Consider the following 16,150-nt stretch of genomic DNA (forward strand, 5'->3'; position numbering starts at 1 on the left):
GGAGGGAGGCCAAAATGGCTAAGGCCCAGGAGAGGTGTTGGTGACAGCTGGGGAGGGGTGTCTCAGTGGCCAGCTCTCTCCGGCTACTTCACTTGAAAAAAACAAATATGAAATACTCCAACGGTGCCCTGTGTTAGGACTGTGGAGATTAGTGGTTCTGCGGACGGCAGGTCTTCACAGGAAAACCAAAACAAAGACTCAAGGTAATTATTAGAAAAATCAAATCGGTACTTTTGCCTTTAAAGCTGCTATCATTATCTGAAGTCTCTTTTAGGAAGGCCTGGCTGATGGAGAGGCTTCTCTGCTTGGGGTTGCGATCAGTTCTAACCAGAAAAGTGCGTTGATGGTAAGGGGGTCCCTCTCATATTGCTGTTCATGGTAAGAGGGTTTTCATATTTTGGTGACTTCTAATGGAGCCCCTCGCTGGCGTGAAGGCGCAGAGAATCGCAGCTCGCGAAGCTCTCGGCTTGAGGAACCTGAGCCTCGAGAAACAAGAGGGCGTCTACAGATGTTTAGGCAAGAAATGGGCCACGTTAAGTCACAACTGTGGTGGCTTTTGGCCGAGGACAGCCTGGGGCTCCCTCGGGCCCGGCACATCTCCTTTCAGGAGCCGGCAGCCGACCCTTCGCTCTGGCGGCGCCCAGGCGAGGCCAGTGGGGTCCGGGGCGCGCGGGCGCCGCCACCAGGGCGCAACCTCGCGCTCCCCGGGCTCGGAGCCCCCGCCGGTCGCGGGGCTCGGGGCCGGGGGAGCGAGGCCGAGGCAAGCGGCCGCGGGCGTTGGGAGGGGGCCGGCGGAGCCCGCGCGGTCGGGCAGCTTCAGGTTTCCTCCTGGAGCCGGTGTCGGGCGCGGCGGCGGGCGGGCCCGGCCATGTGATGCCGGGGCCGGGAGGCGGGCAGGCGGAGATCCAGCGGCAGCCGGCAGGCGCGGAGCGAGCGGGGCGGCCCCAGCAGCGGGCGCAGCCAGCTCGGCCCCGGAGCGCGGCCTCGGCTCCGCCCCCTCGCGCTGCCCCGGCCGCGCCGCCGCCGGGCGTGGGCCGCTTCGGGAGAGCCTCCCCGGCTCCGGCGGCGCGTTCCGGGCGCCCTCGGGCAGGGCGCGAGGGCAGCGCCTCGCTCGGGCGTCGGAGGCTGCGGGACAGCACCTCCGGGTAAGTGCTCTCTGGGGCCTCCATCCCTGCGTCTCCCGGCCGCCCGGGGTGGAAAAGTTTGGCCGCCTCACCTGAGTTCGCCCTCGCGGAGCTACTTTCTCCAGGGTCCCGGAGGGCGCGAGGGTCAGCGGGGGTGGAAAAGGGGTGCTGCCGCGGGCTCGGCGGCGCGGGGATGGCCGCCGCCTCCCTGTCCTCGGAGACGGCAACAAGTGCAGAGGCGGCGCGGCCGGCGCGGCGGCTGCAGCTGCGGAGCACTGGGTCGTCCGGACCGCGCGGCCCCTCTCGCCCCCGCCGGCCCCGCTCAGGGGACCGGGGATGGGCGGGTGGAAGCCCGGCCGCTGTCCTTTGGGCGCCGGGGAAATAAATGGTCTTCTTGCGGTGGAGAAGGCAGAGCCTCGAAAGCTGGCGTTTCCCTTCCCCATCAGTGCCTGGCTCCGGGGTGAGGGTGCTCGGCGGGGCCGGGTCCCCAGAGAGCAGCAGACCAAGCGGAAGCTTAGGACACAAGCGCTAACATTTCTTTCATGTGGAAACACATGTTGTGCTTTAAAAGGCATCTATAGTTATCTTGGTTAGGAGAGGCGGCCAGAATTCCGTTGGACTTCCTTAGGATTATTTCGTGGATCTGTTTTCCTCTTGGAAACCTGGGGTGTGCCTGGTGGTCCCCTAACCTTCCCGTGCTGAGAGTTTCCACAGGGGCATAATGACGGCCTGTTGGCTAAGGAGGCATCCTCGCCTATGCAGGGCTTTGTGGAAGCTGGGTGCTCAGGCAGCCTTGGAAACCCAACTCTCGTTTCCCAGACACCAATTAGATTTCCAGGAGAGAATCCATCTTCCTCCCTAGGCGCTCACAGCGCCCCCCCCGCCCCTCCCCATTGATTGTAGCTGGCAGCAACATCTGTGTTTGCGCAGCTTCTCCCTTCTTGACCTCTGCCTGAGTCGAGACAAGTCCCCGCAGACCCAGAGTTAAAGAGGTTTACCACCAGACCCGCGCCAATTGGGTAAGAAATACGAAAACGTAAGATGTTTAGAAGGAACTGATCATTTGGGGTCCCATGGGGTCCCTGGTTTTCTAAAGCTTTGCCATCTTGTGTTCTAGGCCCTGAAGATGTGAGGGGAATTGAAGTCCTTTTCTCACAACAAGAAAATCGAAGACCTGTTCTCTTGGGTTCTGTGGGTTGCTCTTTGCACATGATAATCCAAGCAGGTTACCTGGGAAGCTTTTTAGTATATCTGTCTTGGGTTTTTATATACACATACTTAAAGCACATAGGTATTTGCCTTATCTGGATTAGTAGCCAATCTGATTCCTTTGTAGTATTTGGAGCAAAAGAAATTAACTACTGCAAAAACCTTTGGAGTTTTCTTATACAACATAGTATTTCAGTGTAATGTTCTGATGTGGACTTCCTGTGTGATTATTGTGCTCATTAACTTTGATCAGATAGGAATTTGGATAGCATCAGACCTCATATTTAGTGGTTAGAGAAACTGAGGCACAGAGCTAGCTATTGGGCGTTTGACTCAGGTGAACGTCCTGGCTAATGGGAGAATGGAGAACAGAGAATCAGTGTTTGTCCTGCTTTTGATTGTGTTTTCTTCCTTATCAAAACCACATAGCCTGGCCAACCAAGAACAGGTTATGTAACAGGTGTGTCGTTACACTTTCCTTTGAAGCACCTCTGCTGTCCTCTGAGCAGTTTAGAAACACTTAAAGGTAAAGAGGAAATAGTAGTTGGTAACTAAGGCTCTATGAAATTTCATCAGGGGCCTCACTTGTGTTTCACACCTTTTTTTGTTTAATCATGTGAGTACTGCAGAAGAGTTTGGAATATTTTCTCACTGTGCTCTTATAAGAAACTACTGTTGTGGCTAAGACTTAAGTTGCACAGGAATTTCAGGTGAGCTGTGACACATGACCTCCTTTGGTAAATGAGAAAAAGATATGTGTTTTAAATAGGTATTGAAACAAATAAAGGAATATAATGTTACTTCTATATTAAGCATTTTGTACAAAGTTGGTAACCATTATATTGGTACTTAAGCTCTACCTGCAAGTTCTGCCAGAGTTTATGACCAAGTGTGACTCCCCAGTAAAAAGGTTTATGATATATTGGGTTGGCCAAAAAGTTCATTCGGGTTTTTCCATAACATCTTACGGAAAAACCTGAACAGACTTTTTGGCCAACCCAGTAAATGTCGGAAAACCCTTTACAATTGGCACATGGTTAGAATGGTACTGCAGAGAGTCCAAATTACCCTCAAACTCCCAGGCTGACTGTAATTTTATTATGCTTTAATTTACTGATCAGATATGACAGATCTGGTTTATGTAGGTTTTGTCTAATTGCATTTGTATTTATGCTGCTTTAGTGAAGCAGAGAAGCTATAGGATAATTTTCCTGTGACCTTAAATTTGTTACGAAGAGATGGGTCAAGCTGGGCAACTCCCACTGAGAGTTCTAAATTAAAAACAGTGTTATACTTGAAGTGCACCAAATTCAGGGAATTTTGCCATGTTAGAGTTGTACTGTAAATATTATGCCACGCTGTAGGGCTTGAGTCCAGATCCCTCCCATAGGCAAAGCTGGGCTTAGAGTTATTTTTCTTACGAAGTGCAGGTCAGGTACTAGACCACAGAGCATTTTGCCCTGGTTGGATGGTACTCTGCCATTTTTGTCCAGTCTCTACAATCCTTAGTTCTTTTGTTACTTTCCAGGTATTTAAAAGTTCTCAAAACCTCAAAGCAGTGTCGCTCTGCTATGTTGCCATTTTGATAGTCTCTATCATGCCCCTCTCTTTTTGTGAACATTTTCTTATATTTATTCAACAAATATTTGAGGACCTACTATATGCCTGGCATTGCTCTCTGCTTTAATTCTCAGGACTGTGGATTTCATGTCTAAGACAGTCCTTTTCTGATTTTAGAATTTTTAGGATCTGTTGCATTTTGAGTGGGCCTCTCCACACTCAACACTAAGACATTTGGCTGATAAAATGGCAGGTAATTTTTTCTGTGATAGTACATCTTCTTAACTTGACGGCAATTTTTCCCTTGAAATTTGCTCTTTGGCACAATTGAAATTTGCTTATTTCTACCATTATTGCTCCTGGACTTCTTCTCCTGGATAACCAAGGTAATGAGATTTGACATCATTTTTAGTAGGAAGGAAAGTGAAAACACAAATGAATATTGGGCATTTGTTCCAGTGATCTTGGTTTTGAACACTTTTATAAAAAATGTATTTTAATTTTCAGAGGTGTGTTTTCTTATTTTAATCCTCAGTTTATTAATTTGAGGTTTGATTTCTGTAGAAAGTTGATATAAAAGAAATGCCTCATAGCGACGAGTGAAGGCCAGCGTAGATGGAGATGGGCAACGACACCTTCGCTTTACATAATAGCATGTGTACTCCACACTCAGATAACATTCTGCCTATTTCAAGTGGCAGGCTTTGTTTGACTGGTGTGTGCATGATCATTTTGCCTTTAAAAAATGCTTAAGATGTTAACATGCTTTCTGTACTTCCCTCAAGTATACAGACATTCCCTTAATAAATAATCATGAAATATTATATATTTCATGAAATATTGTATAAATAATCATGAAATATTGTATATATTAATGAAATGTATGGTTTAGCTCTTAAATTCATTATCATACACTAGTGATCATGCCCTTTTTAAGGCTTGCACCTCTTCTTCCATCATTTTATAGGTTAAAGCAATTATCTTTCGTAAACTATAACCAAGTGGTTAAGAGTGGGGACTCTGGAGCCAGCCTGTCTCATTAGATGGTCCTGGCTCTGTCCTGGCTGTACCACCTCTCTCTACCTCAGGTTTCCCATCTGTAAATGGGGATAATCACTGTAACCTGCCCTCTAGGGTTGTTGGGAGAATTCAGTGAGTTAATTTGCAGAGAGCCCCTCTGGTAGTGCCTGGCAGAGATTAAGTGCCAGAAAATGATGGTTATATTTATAACAAATAGAAAATAGACATTAAAAAAAAAAGGAGCTTGAGCAGGTTTTCCAGGTTTCAGAAGGCAGTGAGATGTCCGTGTGATCTCAAGGGGAAGCGCCCTAGGCTGGGAGTCCAAGGCAGGGATGGAGACTGTTGCCTGTGGCCTCTCATCTGTGTTACCTTGGGCAAGTATGACCCCTCTGTGGGTCTCAGCTTCTCACCTGGTCAAACGGAAAGGGGTAGACTTGATGGTCTCTAAGGACCTCTGGTTCTAACATTCTATACTGTCCTGAAACTTGAAGGTGAGGAGGGCGTTTGTCAGTTCAGCCGTGGCTGTCTCGGGCAACACAGCCAGGAATGTACTGTCCACAGGGTCAGTACTGCGCCTGCAGCGGGCGGTCAGTAAACGTTTGAAGGGATTATGAAATAATACTATTAACTTACCTCACCTTGATCACCAGACAGTCATCAGGTTGAAATGACTGAGTTATCTTTCTGGACTTAGTCGAGAGAGATTTCAGACTTGAAAGTCTGGATCCCATGCATGTGGGTCATAGGCCATCCTGCTCCCTTTCTTCTGTGGAACCCCTTCTTGTGGAAGAGGGGTGGGGTAGATCTGGGAAGATGAAAGACAAGTGGACTGATTATTTCTTAATTTCATGATTAAAGTATTTCCACACCTGATACACAGGAGAACGTCACCAATGGCCTTTGCAGGGATGCTGTAAACTAGAAGGGCTTGGAGCAAAGGTAGTCTCATTAAGGACTTCTGACCATTTGTGAAGGTTAAGAAGTTTTCGTTGGGCTGGATGGTTGAGGCGAAGTCTCTGGAGCTAATTTGTCTCTTCTCCCTAATGACCATTGTTTACTGTCTGTGCATGGTCCTTTTTCGACAGTTTTCCTCATTTTCTTGCTCCACCAGCCTCCTGGTTTGCTGTGTGGCCAGGTGTTGGTTTCAAAAAGTAGGGGGTGCCCAGTGATTAATGAGATTATGGGTTATTTGAACCCCGAACCCAGGATTCTGAGCCTGGCTGTTCATTGGGATCACTTGGGTTCATAATCACTCAGCTTCGGCCTGACATCTTTTTTTGTTTGTTTGTTTTTGATGTGGACCATTTTTAAAGTCTTTATTGAATTTGTTACAATATTGCTTCTGTTTTATGTTTTGGCTTTTTGGCCGGGAGGCATGTGGGATCTTAGCTCCCCAACCAGGGATTGAACCCACACCCCCTGCTTTGGAAGGCCAAGTCTTAACCACTGGACCACCAGGGGAGTCCCCTGGCATCATTTTTTAAAAAGGTGATACTAGCTATTTATAAAAGGGTTTGCTAGCTACTTGCCTAACCTTTAGTGTTTCTGGCTTTCTGTGTCTGAAAGAATCCAGGGAAGGGTAATTCTCCTGGTATCCCTTTTAAGCTATGGGCAAGTCACCTGTCTCCTACTGCCTCCTCTTGTGTCCCACCACCCCTGCTTCCATTAGCCAGGACTGGTAACTGCCTGTGGAATGTGCAGTGTACTTCCTACCTTCTTTGACTTTGTTCCCTTTCCTTTCTAGCGAAAATCTGTTGCAAGTTCAAACCACCATCTCTCGGAAACCCATGACCAACTTCTCAACTTTCCAACTTGACTGTAGGCCCATTGATGGCAGGGACCTTGATTTAGGCTACTCTGTGGGGGGCTCCACAGAATATACCTATATTGGTTGGTTGGTTAGTAATTTTGCTAACTGTCATGTCAACAAGTCCTAGTTTACAGCATCCCCATAGAGGCTAATGGTGATTGTTTTCCTGTGTATAAGGTGTGGATTGAATTGGAAAATATTGGGATGCAGGGGAGGAAAGGAGAATGTTGCTCAAGAAGTTAGATAGCTATCCTTCTCAGATATAAATGAGAGGCTACACAGGCCTCTCTTAGGAAATTATATGTTCTGTCTGGGGAAATGAATGAAATTCTTGTTCAGAGTTAGAATCTTAGGACTGAAACAAACCTGAAAGGTTTTTCTCTAGTTTCTAGCAGGTGAATAATCCCCCTGTATAGCATACTTCGACATGGTTGACCATTTGGATACTGTCCTTGAATACTTTCAGTAATGGGGGACCAGTAACCACAGATACCCCAGTCTGTCTTTGTTTTCCCCCCCTCAACTTTAGATACACACAATTATTTGTCAAAGTGTGCAATATGATTTGATACACATGTACATTGTGGAATGATTACCAGGGGTAATTAACACATCTGTCACCTCACATAGTTAACTTCTTTGTGATGAGAACACTTAAGATCTAATCTCAGCAACTTTCTAGTATACAACACAGTATTTTTAACTGTAGTCGCCCATGCTGTATGTTAGATACTCAGAACTTTTCAAGAGGTACAGACTTTCAGTTACATCTCCCTGTTTCCTCATTCCCCCAGCCCCGTGAGTCACCATTCTATTCTGTTTTTATGAAATTGGCCTCTTTTTTTTCATAAGATTCCACATATTGGTGATGTTGTATAGCATATAGAATTTGTCTCTTTTTTTCCTTATAAATTTATTTATATTTTATTTATTTACTTTTGGTTGCATTTGGTCTTCATTGTTGTGTGCGGACTTTAGTTGCGGTGAGCGGGGGCTACTCTTTGTTGTGGTGCGTGACTTCTCACTGCAGTGGCTTCTCGTTGCGGAGCACAGGCTCTAGGTGCGTGGGCTTCAGTAGTTGTGGCATGCGGGCTCAGTAGTTGTGGCTTGCAGGCTCTGGACCGCAGGGTCAGTTAGTTGTGGCGCACAGGCTTAGTTGCTCCGCAGCATGTGGGATCTTCCTGGACCAGGGATTGAACCCATGTCCCCCTGCACTGGCAGGCGGATTCTTAACCACTGCATCACCAGGGAACTCCCTAGAATTTGTCTTTCTATGACGGCTTATTTCACTTAGTACTATGCCCTCCATTTCATCCATGTTGTCACAAAAGGCAAGATTTCCTTTTCTAATGGCTGAATGATATTCCACTGTGTTACACATATTACATTTTCTTTATACATTCATCTTTATGGACACTTAGGTTATTTCCACGTCTTGGTTAGTGTGTATAATGCTGCAATGAACACAGGAATGCAATCTTTTTGAGATAATGATTTCATCTCCTTAGGCTATGTACCCAGAATTGGGATTGCTGGATCATACGGTAGTTTATTTTTAATTTTGTGAGGAATTACAATCCAGTTTTCCATAGTAGCTGCACCAATTTACATTCCAACCAACAGTGCACCAGTGTTTCCTTTTTTCTACATTTTCACCAGCATTTATTTCTTGTTTTTTGATAATAGCCATTGTAACAGGTGTGAGGTCATCTCATTGTGGTTTTGATTTGCATTTCCCTGATTGGTGATGTTGAGCATCATGTGCTTGTTGGCTGTCTGTATGTTGTCTTTGTTAAAATTTCTGTGTAAGTCCTCTACCCATTTTAAAAATGAGATTTTTTTTTTGCTATTGATTTATTTGAGTTCCTTATATATTTTGGATATTAACCCCTTATTAGATATATGGTTTATAGATATTTTCTCCCATTCTGTAGGTTGCCTTTTCATTTTGTTGATGGTTTCTTTTGCTGTGCAGAAGCTTTAGTTTGATGTATTGCCACTTGTTGATTTTTTTGCATTTGTTCCTTGTTCTTTTGGTGTCAAATCCAAAAATCATTGCTAAGATGATGTTAAGGAGCTCCCCCTGCCTTATCTTCTTCTAGGAGTCTTATGGTTTCAGATCTTACAAGTCCTTAATCCATTCCAAGTTAATTTTTGTGAGTGGTGTAAGATAGTGGTCCAATTTTATTCTTTCACATATGGATATCCAGTTTTCTCAACACCATTTATTGAAGAGACTATCCTTTTGCCATTGAGTATTTTTGGCACCCTTGTTAAATATTGACCATATATGCATGGGTTTATTCTGGGCTTTCAGTTCTGTTCCATTGGTCTCTATGTCTGTTTTTCTGCCAGTACCATATTGTTTTGACTGTTATATTGTAGCTTTGTAATATAGTCTGAAATCAGGAAGTATGATGCCTCCAATCTTGTTCTTAATATTGCTTTGGTTATTCAGGGACTTTTGTGGTTCCATACAGATTTTAGGACAATTTTTTTCTATTTTTCTGAAAAGTCATTGGAATTTTGGTAGGGATTACTTTGACTCTGTAAATGGCTTTGGGTAGTATGGACATTTAAACAATATTAACTCCTCTGATTAATGAACACGGATATTTTTCCATTTGTTTGTCTTCAGTTTCTTCAGTGTCTTACAGTGTGTAGATCTTTCACTTCCTTGGTTAGACTTATTCCTAAGTATCTTACTGGTTTTGATGCTATTGTAAATGGCATTATTTTCTTTATTCTCCAGATAGTTAATTAGTGTACAGAAATGCAACAGATTTTGTATGTTGATTCTGTATCCTGCAGCTTTACTGAATTCATTTATTAGGTCTAACAGTTTTTTTGTGGAGTACTGAGGATTTTCTATACAAGATCATGTCATCTGCAGACAGACATTTTTACTTCTTTTCCTATTTGAATGCCTTTTAATTCTTCTTGCCTAATTGCTGTGGCTAGAACTTCCAGTACTATGTTGAATAGGAGTGGTAAGAGGGGACATCCTTGTCTTGCTCCTGATCTTAGAGGGAAAGCTTTCAACCTTTCACTGTTGAGTATAGTATTATCTGTGGGTTTGTCATATATGGCCTTTATTTTGTTGAGGTGTGTTCCTTCTATACCCAATTTGTTGAGTTCTTATTAAAGGATGTTGAATTTTTGTTAAATGCTTTTTCTGCATTTATTAACACATTTATTGATTTGTGTATGTTTCTTTTTTCATTAATTTAAATGTTAATCACTAAAAACTTCCCTCTTAGAACTGCCTTTGCTGCATCCCATAAGTTTTGGTATGTTGTGTTTCTATTCTTGTCTCAAGATTTTTGAATTACTCTTGATTTCTTCTTTGACCAGTTGGTTTTTCAGAGTGTGTTTTAAATTCCACACATCTGTTTTTTTATTTTCCTGGTGTTCCTTCTGTTATTGATTTCTAGTTTCATACCATTGTGGTTGAAAAAAGATATTTTATATGACTTTCATCTTCCTAAATTTGTTAAGACTAATTTTGTGACCTAGGATATGATCTGTCCTGGAGGATGTTCTGTGTGTGCTTGAGAAGAATGAGTTTTCTGCTGCTGTTCAATGGAATGTTTTGTATGTTTGTTAGGTACATTTGGCTTAAAGTATACTTCAAGTCCATTATTTCCTTATTGATTTTCTGTCTGGATGATCTATCCATTGTTGAAAGTAGGTTATTGAAGTCCCCTACTCTTGCATTGCTGTCTATTTCTGCCTTCAGATTTGTTAATAATTGTTTAATATATTTAGGTGCTTCAGTGTTGGCATGCATATAATTACAATTGTTATATCCTCTTGATGAATTGACCTCATTATTATATAATGACCTTGTGTCTTCTTATAACTTTTCACTTAAAGTTTATTTTGTCTCATAAGTATAGTTATCCCTGTTCTTTTAGTTTCCATTTGTATGGAGTATCTTTTCCTATCCTTTCACTTTTAGCCTATGAGTGTCCTTAAAGTTTGAGTGTCTTGTAGGAAGCATATACTTGGGTCTTGTATTTTTGTCCATTCAGCCACTCTTTGTCTTTTTTTTTTTTTTTTTGGCAGTACGCAGGCCTCTCTCTGTTGTGGCCTCTCCCGTTGCGGAGCACAGGCTCCGGACACGCAGGCCCAGCGGCCACGGCTCACAGGCCCAGCCGCTTTGTGGCATGTGGATCTTCCCGGACCGGGGCACGAACCCGTGTCCCCTGCATCGGCAGGCGGACTCTCAACCACTGCGCCACCAGGGAAGCCCCAACTCTTTGTCTTTTAATTTAAACCATTTACATTTAGAGTAATTTAGTTATTGATAGGTAAGGACATACTATTGACATTTTGTTAATTGCTTTCTGATTGTTTTGTAGTTGCTTTGTTCTTCCCCTCTTGCTGTTGTCCTTTGTGAATTGTTGAGGTGGCCTACCAGGGTTCTACTACTGTCCTTTTCCTTGTGGCGTGAAATCCCTCCGTGGTGATCCTTCTTGGCACCAAGCTGCTCTGGACTGAGGGTTAGAGGGATGCAAGTAAAATGCTTCCTATGCTTCTCTGTGCTGTCATCTTCAGTTTTTGAGCTCCACAGGGTTTCTGCTGCTGCTTTGTTGTAGTTTAGAGCTTTCCCAGGGCTATTTTCATTGGTTTGTAGGTGGTCTATCTTTGGAAACCTTTAGGCTGTTAAAAAACCATCTCCCCTGTATTAAATTTGATAGTTCTGCTGCTTGGGGGCCATTATGAACAATTTATTTTACATGACAGCCCCCTACATTTTTGAAAATTAATTGCATACCCTACCTTTAAGCCTTATTTAAGTTGGTAAATCTCTTTCAGCTCTTGTTAAGTGACATGATTTTGAATCCTCTCACTACCCTGAATACTGAACATATACCAATTTGCTATGTTCTTCTTAAAGTGTAGTACTTCTGGATGCTGACCGATGGTGCAGAGCATAGTAGAACCATTCCCACCCTTGCTGAGACCCGCCTCGCCCCCCAGGGAAGCCCTAGAACCTCATAGTTAAGATTACCAGTTACAGATGAGAAAGCTGGGGGGACTCTCAGCTCTGCTACTCTCTACCTTGTGCTGGGCAAGTCATCTAAACTTTTAGTCTCAGTTTTTACCTATTTCTCTTATAGGGTTAAAAGGACACATAAGATAGTCTATGTAAAATGCTTAGCACAGAACCTAGGACAGAATAATTTCTCAAACAATGGCTTTCCAACTACGGTCCTTCTAAACAAGGCCATTGGCTCTTGATGTTCAGTCATCTCAAAATAACCAATTTGTTTTTACACCTGTTGCTGCCGAGCCCCATCTCCTCATTCATGGATGTGTGCAATTGGCTCCTTAGTCCTATAAATAAAACTTAATATTTATCTAAATTTTCCTGTAAATGACCATCTGTTCTAGCCTTTCAAAGTCTTTTAGATTGTTTATCTATACATTTATCATTCACTGCCCTCTTTTGTTCCAAGTTGTCCACAGATTTGACATGCATTTCTTTAATGTCTTAAGGAAATAATAAAATTATTGCCTAGGCTGAGGTCTAGGGCAGAACGATTTGATGTGTCTATACAAACTTCACTTCAGATTGATGTTTATCAATTTCGGGTAGAGTTGTTCAGCGAATTACTCCTATTTGCACTAGCGTCGGATTCTTAATCCTCCATCCTGTCATAAGGATATATGCTTTGTCAACCAAATCTACTGTACCTCTACTATATAGAGTTACCAGTTTGGTAACCACATAATGGAATGGGGTTATTGTGACGTGACTTATTCTTGGGGAACCCACACTGGCTTCAAGTAGTCACTGCTTCCTCTGAGGTACTCAGACATCAGCCCTTTAATCTGTTCTAGAATCTTGCTTACGATCAATATGAAGCTCCTTCTGTCTATAGTTTAGAATTGGCTTTTTTGAAAATTGACACGATACGTTCCTGTCTCCTATATTTGAATCCTGTCATTGTCCACAGTTCCTGACGGATTATGGTTGGAAAATCTCATTGGATTCTTTCCTATCTTGGCCTGTCCAGCAGCCTGCAACTTATTCAGAGCCTCTAGGTGCCCTCTTATGATCGACTTTCCCACTTACAGATGTTCTTTCTGTCCTTTTCAATTGGAAGGTTATCTCTCTCCAAGAGGAGACAAAATCTCAATCGCTGTAGAGGGGTTCTCCTTATCATTCATCTACACACATCACCAGTCCTAAGCAGACCTATCTATCCTTTCCTTGATGTTCTGGCTTAAAAAATAAGTTGAAATAAAAATCTGATTATCGGGCTTCCCTGGTGGCACAGTGGTTGAGAATCTGCCTGCCAATGCAGGGGACACGGGTTCGAGCCCTGGTCTAGGAGGATCCCACATGCCGCAGAGCAACTAGGCCCGTGAGCCACAACTACTGAGCCTGCGCGTCTGGAGCTTGTGCTCCGCAACAAGAGAGGCCGCGACAGTGAAAGGCCCACGCACCACGATGAAGAGTAGCCCCCGCTCGCCACAACTAGAGAAAGCCCTCGCACAACAACAAAGACCCAACATGGCCAAAAATAAATAAATAAATAAAAATTAAAAAAAAATCTGATTATCCTTAGCTTTTTGGCAGCCTCATGTTATTTGGGGCTTTAGTATGTCTGACACAGTTCTTAAAGCATGATATCCTCATTATTTGTTCTGGAAAAGAGGCAGGGAGGAGGATAAAAACAAAGCAATTCTTTTTATCATTTGAGTAGAAAAGAGCACAAACCTAGGAATCGGGAGCTCCTTGAACATAATGATCTCTCCACATCTCCACAGAATCCATATCCTTTCCAGATGGGAGGTCTTCTATTAGTTCTATGAATCATGATGATTTCTTTAGGTAGTGATCTCATTGATGGATAATAACGTTTGGAGGTGGAATTTGGATGGGATGGAGCGACAGAACACCCACTGTGTATCACTACATATATTTATGTATAAGAAACAGCTCATCTAACTCTTCAGCGTTGCCTTTTGTGAAATTGCTAGCTTTGCAACTTCCCTCAGAAGTTCTCAGGCATGAATTTCTGGAAGTTGCTTTTATACCGGTTATCACAGCCCTTAGAGACTTAGCTAGTCTCCTGCTGGCCACTCACCATTCTTGGTGGTCAGGGGCAATACACAAAACCTATTACTAATATTTTATTAAGTTTTAAATTGATGGATTCTTAGGGGGAATAAAATAGAAGCATTTCTCTTAAATTGTTATGTTTCATGTTACACTAAGTTGTCATATAAAACGCTTATGTATTTTTTCTTCTCCTATTTAATAACCAGAAATGTTGATAGCTTCCTTATTGAATATAAAACATAGTGTCAAGAATCTTTAAAATCTTTAAAGTCAGCCATGGGAATTCGAATTGTTCCTTGTTCTTTACTTAGAAAGGTTCCACAGAACCCTACTATACTGTTGGTGGGAATGTAAGTTGGTGCAGCCACTATGGAAAACAGTATGGAGGTTCCTCAGAAAACTAAAAATAGAACTACCGTATGCTCCAGGAATCCCACTCCTGGGTATATACCCAGAGAAAACTATAATTCAGAGATACATGCACCCCTATGTTCACAGCAGCACTGTTCACAACAGCCAAAACATGGAAACAACCTCACTGTCAGTTGACAGGTGAATGGGTAAAGAAGATGTGGTACATATAGACAATGGAATACTACTCAGCCATAAAAACGAACGAATAATGCCATTTATAGCAACATGGATGCAACTGGAGATTATCATACAAAGTGAAGTAAGTCAGAAAGAGAAAGACAAATACCATATGATATCACTTATATGTGAAATCTAAAATATGGCACAAATGAACCTATGTACAACACAGAAACAGAGTCACGGACATAGAGAACAGACTTGTGGTTGCCAAGGGGAAGCGGGGAGGGAGAGGAATGGACTGGGAGTTTGGGGTTGGTAAATGCAGACTATTACATACAGACTGGATAAACAACAGGGTCCTAATGTACAGCACAGGGAACTATATTCAGTATCCTGTGATAAGCCATAATGGAAAAGAATATAAAAAAGAGACTGTCTATATGTGTATAACTGAGTCACTTTGCTGTACAGCAGAGATTGGCACAGCATTATAAATCAACTATACTTCAATAAAAAAATAAACAAAAAAGAAAAAAAAGTTTCCATGGGACAGGAATTATGAGGCAAAAGTCTCATGTCCTTTAATTTTTAGGTTGCTGCTTTTTTCTTTTTGGCCATGCCATGTGGCATGCGGGATGTTAGTTCCCCGACCAGGGATTGAACCCATGCCCCCTGCAGTGGAAGCGTGGAGTCTTATTAACTACTGGACTGCCAGGGAAGTCCCCCTAGTGACCTCATTTGAAACCTGAGGGGTTGGGCCAACCCCTTCTCCATGGTACATCCTAACTCGAGTTCTGTGTTTCTCTGGAGGTAAGGATGGTGTCTTAAGCCTCCCTTGGATTACTAGCCAATGTTTGGTTTTCAGACATTTGACTGGCAACATCTGAACTGTTGAGGAAGTTGGGTTTGAAGAAGCTACTTCAGGGTTGCATCTTTACAGGGAGAAATGGTTGCTTATACCCTGAGATTTCCCTGTGATGGCAGCTCATGTTATTGTTGTCTGAATACTTCACGAGCAGTGAGGTGGACTCAGCCAGTAATAATCTAGTAATTATTTTTAATTGAATTCAAAGACGACTGAAAATAGGTATTAATTTCATTTTAGCAGATGGACTTTATGTCCCTAACTCCATTGAGGCTGGGTGGAGAACATGCACTGAAATTCATGGCATTTCTGATAAATGCCAATTTTTAGCTAAAATAACACTTATAATGGTTCTTTCTCTTTCTCCCCCCTCCTTCCCCACCTCGCTCCACTTTGTTTTAAACTTGTAAAATCGAACAAGTGAAATCCTCCTTTTTTTTCAAAAGGTATAGCAAATTTCTAAAACCTCTAGTATTTAATGTAGCTCCTGACTAGTCATATTAAAGAACATAAACTTGTGCTCATAAAAAGGTGGCATTTTAAGGCGTGACACCTCAAGATAAAGATATATTATTGCACTGGTGTTTGGGATTCTACTTGCTGGGTGTAGGGGCTCTAAACCTTTATCCAGGAGTTCTTTCCAAAGCTTTTCTACCTCGGAGTTTGAGAGTTCTGTTAGAGTTTTGAGCCATCATTGAGTTGAGTTTGGCTGGTAATTACTAAGAGGCAGGCCTGTATGGGTGCTGAAGGCTTAGAGAGAAGAGGCTTAGAAGTAGCTTTTCAGGAAATCTCAGTGCTACCAAATCAGCAGCCATGAAAGCACACGCGTATGTTGTGATGTGGAGGTGGTGAGGGCAGGGTGCTCTCAGCAGCCTGGCAGCCGTACCTGGTATAATGGGAATCAAAGTATTGTCTAGTCTTTGTGTTACTGTTGTTGTTGTTGTTTGCTA

General features: G+C 43.0%; 1 protein-coding gene across 1 annotated transcript in view; it reads left to right on the forward strand.

Annotated features, from left to right (window-relative positions):
• The first annotated feature begins 1,022 nt into the window (after positions 1-1,022).
• Positions 1,023-16,150, forward strand: part of ARHGEF28 (Rho guanine nucleotide exchange factor 28) — a 309,995-nt gene continuing 294,867 nt past the window's right edge. Inside the window, exon 1 of the mRNA XM_029216894.1 lies at positions 1,023-1,145. The gene's annotated coding sequence lies outside the window, so the exon portion shown is untranslated. The remainder of the gene's footprint in view (positions 1,146-16,150) is intronic.

Source organism: Monodon monoceros, unplaced genomic scaffold, assembly GCF_005190385.1.
Source record: "Monodon monoceros isolate NGI ecotype Baffin Bay Population unplaced genomic scaffold, NGI_Narwhal_1 Super_Scaffold_12, whole genome shotgun sequence".
Taxonomy (NCBI): domain Eukaryota; kingdom Metazoa; phylum Chordata; class Mammalia; order Artiodactyla; family Monodontidae; genus Monodon; species Monodon monoceros.